The following is a 6,825-nucleotide window of genomic DNA, read 5'->3' as shown; positions in this document are numbered from 1 at the left end:
CCGGTCCCGGCTCTTGGCGGCTCCTCGGGGGTATCGGAGTGGTGGCCCCGCGGCCGTGACCTGCTCGGGGCAGTGCGGGCTTCCCCCCTTCTCCGCCCTCGGACCTCCGGGCTGCCAGCTGCTCCATCGTTGAGCACCGTGTAAACACCCCGTTGTTTCTGCCTCCTTAGTCTTGCTGCAAGGGGACGAGGCAAGTGGTTAGGAAGTGCGAGGCCTTATTTTTTTTGACTGGAGTTGCCAGATGCTGCGGCTCTCCCCTGCTCTGCATGTGTTCTCCAGTGAGGCTTGTCTTTGTCACTGCTGCCAGGAGTACGAAACAGCCCCTCCTTCGAAAACCAAGTCAGTGCAGCCACTCCAGGCGGTTGAATTCCCGTTTACCCTGGATATTGTTATCCCCTCTGTCCAGCTGCATTGTGATGGCAGATGCTTGGTTGCCTCTCCAACATCAGTGGTGGCCCCACTGGACTGAAGAGGAAGCAATCGCCTTGCGTGTTTCTCTAAGTTCATAGCTGGGATTTCACCTGAGAAATCCGATTTTTGACCCGTGCGTGCTTGGTCCATTTCTATTCTCCCAACGTCCAAGACTCCATTTGTACCGAGTCATTTTTCTAACCATACTCGGGCGTAAAAGCACAGGGTGTAGTTTAAGAGCTGATCCTTTGGGGCGCTGACTGCCTCCTGTGAGCTGCTTACCTGCTTGAACATCAGTCCCTTCTGGCTTCAATGGAAGAAGTTTAGCACATTGTAGAGTCAATTCCTCAATTTGCTAATAGTAATAGTTTGCTACAGAAAGATCATCGCTATTCAGAGGCATACAGCTCCTGTAGGCTGCGTAATGTAGCGTTCTGTCTGCTAGATCATAAACTCGATGTACCATAAAAGGAGAAATAAATGCCCATCTCTGTATCTTTATGTGAGCGCTAAATCAGTGATTCTCAGCCTTTTCTTATACTAGGACCCATTTGTAAACATTGATGGCCAGTGCCAGCCCAGTAAATAGAGTAGAAAACAGCCCCCTGGTCTTGCCAGTGCACCCCACCCACAGACCCCCCATATGTGGGTGGGCCAAAGGTGTGTGTGTGGGACATATGGGCCCCAAACAGCCCCACGGTCTTCCACGTTATTCTCCTTTAAAGGAGAATTTATTTTTAAAGTGTTTTGATCCATTTTTAAAGTTTGTTTGCCGCCCTTTCATATATTCTTGCAACCCACTTTTGGGTTGCAATCCACAGGTTGAGAAACGCTGCTCTAGAACGTATGTGATATTGGCACATGTAAAATCAGTTACGTGTGCAATAGCTAAATTTACGTATATGTGCGCACCCACATAGAGTAGGTGAGAATTAAGTCCTCCAAGGTGATTACAAATAATACAAAAAGTAATTAGTTGCTTTCTCATGAGCTGTGGTTCATTGGAACATCAGAATTTTAAAATGTTGGAGATTACTAAAAAAACCCCTCTGCTATGATATACCTAACATCTTTAAATTTACATTAGTGTGAGTGGTTACTGCCCATATTACATTTAAAAGACCTGTACAGGGCCTTCCCAGTTGTACTGATTCTGAAGTGAGTAGGCTTGCTCATGGAACAAGGCTATGCTTAGTATGAGCAAGAGAGGCAGGATTAGGCCTGTATTTAGTTTTTCCTAATTGATATCATGTTTAGTTGGCATATCAGTAAACGAAAGGCAGGGTGGACTCAGAGTAGATGCATAGCACAAGGTTCCGTGAGCTGAAGCTCATTTCATCAGAAGCTTGCCTGATAGAGGAGAGAGAAGACAGACTCGTAATATCAGAAATACTTTCCCCTCAGGAGATTTAAAAACTTAATTTAGTGGGAATGATTGGTATAGTAATGCTTTATAGCTGAAAGTGGAACAAATTGTCCTGTGAATAAGAGTTTTTTACAACTCACTCGTTAGGTGACAATTTCTGACTAATGAAACTGTTTGCTCTTCCCCAGTTTGAGAGCTCTGTCATAGTTTTGGGATTAATTTAGATGTGTTTATGCATTGGAAGAGAAGCCCACTGAACTTCAGTGTTGTTTGTCGTGCTTGTTCTCAGTAGTGAGGGGTCTGTTCCCACATTCTGAGGTAATTCTCAGCATGTGAAAAATGCAATAATTTCTAACTAATTTACGTTAAACCTGGAGGGAAATGTGTAGTTATGCAGTTAGCATTTATCAACCATGTTCTTAAGTGATGGAATTCATTGGATTACATCACAGCAAAATATCCTTAGTTTGAACAATTAAACATCAATTGTTGAAACTAAACACATATAAGAGTATTTGGATCCCAACACAATGGAGCCGGTATCGTTATTAAAGGAATAAGGGCTTGGCACCTCTGTTATGTCAGATGATAGATGGGTACTGATTATCAGCTGTGAGTAGAAGTTTAAAGAAAAGCTGGGAAATGGAGAGCCTGGATAAATGAAACGGATCTAACAAAAACAAAGAGTCTGATTACCCTTTCCACAAAATTGCAGGTTTTGTACAGTCTCAGACATACGTTGTTGTGGCAGTACTTTCCAGAGTTTCTAAAAGACTGTAACCAGTCTTACAAACAAAGCAAACTTTTCTTGGTTTTGGATTGCATTGGTAACAGTTCTAAAATAAATCTCCAAGCCTACATTTTATTCTGCACAATGCAACTTTGAACAGAGACTTACAGTTGCTTAATCAAAGATTAGAGATAGCAGTGCCTTAATGTAGAGGCTGCTATAGTTTATTTTCTGTAGATAGGCCAGATTGCTGCTGTCCATTATCGTGACTGGTTATGGTTTTTGGTTTTTCTTCTTTTAGAAGCATTCCTACCAGCTTTCATTACACTTGGAAGATATCACATACGTTCTAGAGCAGCTGCTTTGGAAGGACTCTTGAATCTGCATTGCTTGCAGCAGATTTTTGGTAGTTTTTCAAGGAGATATAGTCTTCAGACTACAGAAGTACTTTCCCTATGTTGCACAAATTTTCATTTGTTGTTTACTAAGTTACAGATTTGAGGGAGCTTGTAAATTGCTGTTTTCCTTTTCTCACTTCTCTTCCTCAAATCCTTTCCTCCTGTTTTGGGGGAGAAGGAAGTAGGAGTTTGCTCAGTTTTTCCTACCCAGACCACAAACAGTGCCCTGGCTCCAAAATCTATCCCTCCTTTTGGGGACACTACATAAGATCAGACTTTCCTCCAACCAAAGCGTATGGGGAGACAATGGGAGTACAGACCCCCAAGCTGGGGGGTGGGGATCAGGTCACCCCTATTTCCTGTTTTCAAAATGAAGAGGGAGCCCTAGCAGGATGTACCAGCCTCACAAAATTTCTCTCATAGGTCTTGACTCAAACTTCTGTGATCGGTGACAGGCAGACATTTGTGTTCCTTCTGCCCCTCATTCTTCTCCTCTCATCACTCCTTAAGGGACCAGTGGTCCATCTCCACCCTAGCTGGAACTGGGAGAAGGTTATCATCTTGGTGTAACTAATCAGTTGTTTTAAGTGGTAAAAATTTATGCTGCAAAGCTGACATCTGTGGTTAAAAGTCAATTGATGGTGCACAAAAAAGTATTTGTTACAGTTGCAGTAATAGAACTTGTTTTAATTTTTACCTTTGCAAATTACTTGTAAAAAAAAGGTTTGAAAGAACAATATTAAGGTGGCAAAGTTAAGAACTCACAAGTTAGGAAATAACCATTTTTATGGTTGCACAAGGATCAGTGGATAATGCCTATATTTAACTGGGGTAGAGGGTGGAAATTATTGACATATTGCCAATTATAATATAGGCTACCATAATTTTCCATATATATTTTTTTTTAAACATACTTTGATTTCATGCTTATCCAAAGCCTAGTCCATTACAAAGAGCAAATACTAAAAAAATAAGTGGGGCAAAGTATTATAATAAATTTTTCCTTTCTATATTTTATTCAGTTGATGTGGTGTTATTGCAAATAATAAATCAGGAGTTCTTGCCACACAATATAGGTCTTGTGTGCCAGAAAGTAGCATTTCCCTTAGTCTAACCCAGTTGGTATGTGTGCTACAGAAATATTTGAGCTGTACGTTAGGGTGTCTTTGAGAAGACTGTCTCTGGTATGAAATTCATCAAAGGATAAAACCTGGCTCCCTTAAAAAATTGACTATCAAGGATTGCTCCCCCCTTGTAACCATCTTCCTGGATTGTGTAGATGGCCTCTACAGGCACGTCCAGATGAGCACGCAAGTGCCTGTTGCAGTGTCTCAGAGCCCTTTGAGATGCTGTAAGAGGCACGTATTAGGAACAAAAAAATGTTCCCAGTGTTTGTAGTGCGGGGGAAAAATTAAATCCCTAGATATCCAGGAGTCAAAAAATACCCTGGGCAAAAAAAGCAGGACAGGCATCCGGAGGGTCAGGTTCTCCACAGAGACGCTCTGGTAGCTAGCCAGAGCTTCTCTATGGCTGGCCCTTGCCCTGGTTCTGAAGCAAGCTGACTGCCCGTGCAGGGAGCTGGACCCAGGCTCCATGCCAGTAAGTATGGGATGGGGGAGTGCTGGAGGAGGGGGGGCTCTGGAGCCACGTGGTAGAGTGTATCCCCGTCCCCCAGCTCCTTCTTTTCGATCGCCCCCCTTTCTGGCCCTGCCCTGATGGCCTGCCCCCTCCCTCCCTCCCTCCCCCAAATGTTTATGGCAGCCTAATTTTCAAACAGACGTGTGTTCTAGTCCCTTGTCAAGCCCTAAGCATTCAACCATATTGCAGAGGCTAAATGTTGCCACAGTTTGTGCTTATTGCATACCACAGGAAACCTCTGCGTGGGGATGCCCATGGTACATGTATCAGGTTCCTGCAGTTCAACTCAGGACACATGTCTGTAAACAGGGGAACCTGTTTGGGGTTTCCCATGCACATACACCTCCTGCAGGGGATTCCTGTGGTGCATGTGTTGCTGTGCCACAACCCACGGTGCACATAGCAAGCAGGGGAACCTACATAGGGTGTGCCCTGAGTTAGGGTGCAGCGCACAGGGGGCATTATCCTGCTGTATCAGGTGCCTGAAGCCATGAGAGCAACAGGGGGCTGACGCTGCAGGACCAAGCCCTGGCATCTATCGATGCATCTATAAATGCCACTGAAGCAGATAATCTGCGTTGGGACACATTCTGGTACAGATGATCTTGCTCCAAAGACACTATCTGTTCATACTCTAAGATTTCCCAGCCTCTCCTGACTGAGCAAGGAGGGGTTGGTTTGATTGTTTTTGTTAGTTTATTTCCTCAATTCAGTATTCACTACTTCAGTGTTGTCTTGGTGGGAAAAGTTGTATAGTTGGCTGCTGCTTTAGAGTTTTCAGAGAAATCTCAATATGGTCTGTTTTGTAGCTTCTCTTCTTCTTTATATTGAAGTTATCTTAACCTTTTATTTGAATCTTTACAAGCTCAGCTAATTATATAGAACAAGATATGTAGCATGCCAAAAAAGTGGAAACTGCATGCTTCAAGTGAATTTACATGACAGTACTTGGCTGACATTCAAACTTCATCGGAGAACTTGATAGAAAAAGATCAAGATGCATAGGAGAACTTAAATATTTGAGAGGGAAAAATAAATTAAGAAACCCAAGATCATAGTTTCTTTAAATGCTGTACTCCACTTATTTTTTTAATTTCTCCCGTGCATTTTGATTTTGGTTGGAGCTTTCATCACAGCTGACAACCATTAAATAGATACTGTCTCTTTAATTATGAGGCTAAAGATCACTGCAAGTCCCACTCCTCCCAGGCATTAATTGAAAGCCCGAGGGTCACAGTCCAGCCTGTGGGCCAGATTTGGCCTGCCAGGTTACTGGATCTGGCCTGCAGCTGCCCCTGTGGCACTCCACATAGGGTTATGCCCTGCCTGCTTGCACCAGGGCAGCCTGCACTGGGCTCCTGTTGGTGCCTGCTAGCCCAGGCCCCAGCCAGTGCCCAGCTGGGGAGGATGGATGGGGGAAGTATGCAGCAGAGCTCCCTGGGCAGTGCGGTACTCTCTGCCCCTGCAGTGCTGTGCATGAAGCTGAGCCCTGCTCACTCATGCCAAGGCAGCCTGTGCTCTGCTCCTGCTGGTGCCCACAACCCAGCCAGGTGCTACTCTGTGCCCCCTGCCTCCAGTTTCAGGATTTGGAGTTGGGTCCCTGCATTCTTTCCAGGAGTGGTGCAGTAGGGTGGAGCAGGAGCAAGAACAGGAGCGGCTGCTGGAGGCCGAGGGTCCAGCAGAGCACCCGGTTGGCTGCAGTTGCACTGGGAACAGCCTGCTGGAAGCTGCTCCTGCTGCACCACACTATGCTGTGCTACATTGTTCCGGGCAGGTGAGCAGCTTCAGCCAGGTGGCTCCTGTCAGAGTGCTGGGGCTCTGGCTTCAGTTTCTGGCTGCTTTCCCAGGAGTTGGAGCTAGAGCCCCGTGTGCTGGAACAGGAGCAGCTTCCAGCGGGCTGTTCCTAGGGCAGCTGCACCCACCTGGGTGCTGCTCTGTGCCCCCTGCCTCCAGCAGCAGCTTCTCCTCTCACTCCAGCGGCACTGCATTGCACCACTCCCATCAGGTATGCAGGGATCTGGATCCAGATCCTGAAACTGGAGGCAGGGGCCACAGAGCAGCACCTAGCTGGGCTACGGGCACTGGCAGGAGTGCATCCAGGAGGGCTGCTCTGATGTGAGCAAGTGGGGCTCAGGCCCATGCAAAGCGCCATGGGGTCAGCATGAACTGTACTGTTCAGGGAGCTTTGCTGCATATACCCTCCACCCTCACCCCCTTCCCTCACCCACAGCAGGCTCCCAGGACCTAGCAATCAGGCAGCACCTCCTACACATGCATGCACC

The 6,825-nt window shown here is 46.0% G+C and overlaps 1 protein-coding gene across 1 annotated transcript in view; it reads left to right on the top strand.

The window, feature by feature from the left end:
* The window catches only part of UHRF1BP1L (UHRF1 binding protein 1 like), an 80,481-nt gene that overhangs the window by 391 nt on the left and 73,265 nt on the right, over nucleotides 1-6,825 (top strand). The window lies entirely within an intron of this gene.

This window comes from Crocodylus porosus, unplaced genomic scaffold, assembly GCF_001723895.1.
Source record: "Crocodylus porosus isolate Cpor-Errol unplaced genomic scaffold, CroPor_comp1, whole genome shotgun sequence".
In the NCBI taxonomy this organism is placed as follows: domain Eukaryota; kingdom Metazoa; phylum Chordata; order Crocodylia; family Crocodylidae; genus Crocodylus; species Crocodylus porosus.
The sequence above is the reverse complement of the archived record's forward strand: the minus strand, read 5'-3'. Positions and strand labels throughout refer to the sequence as shown.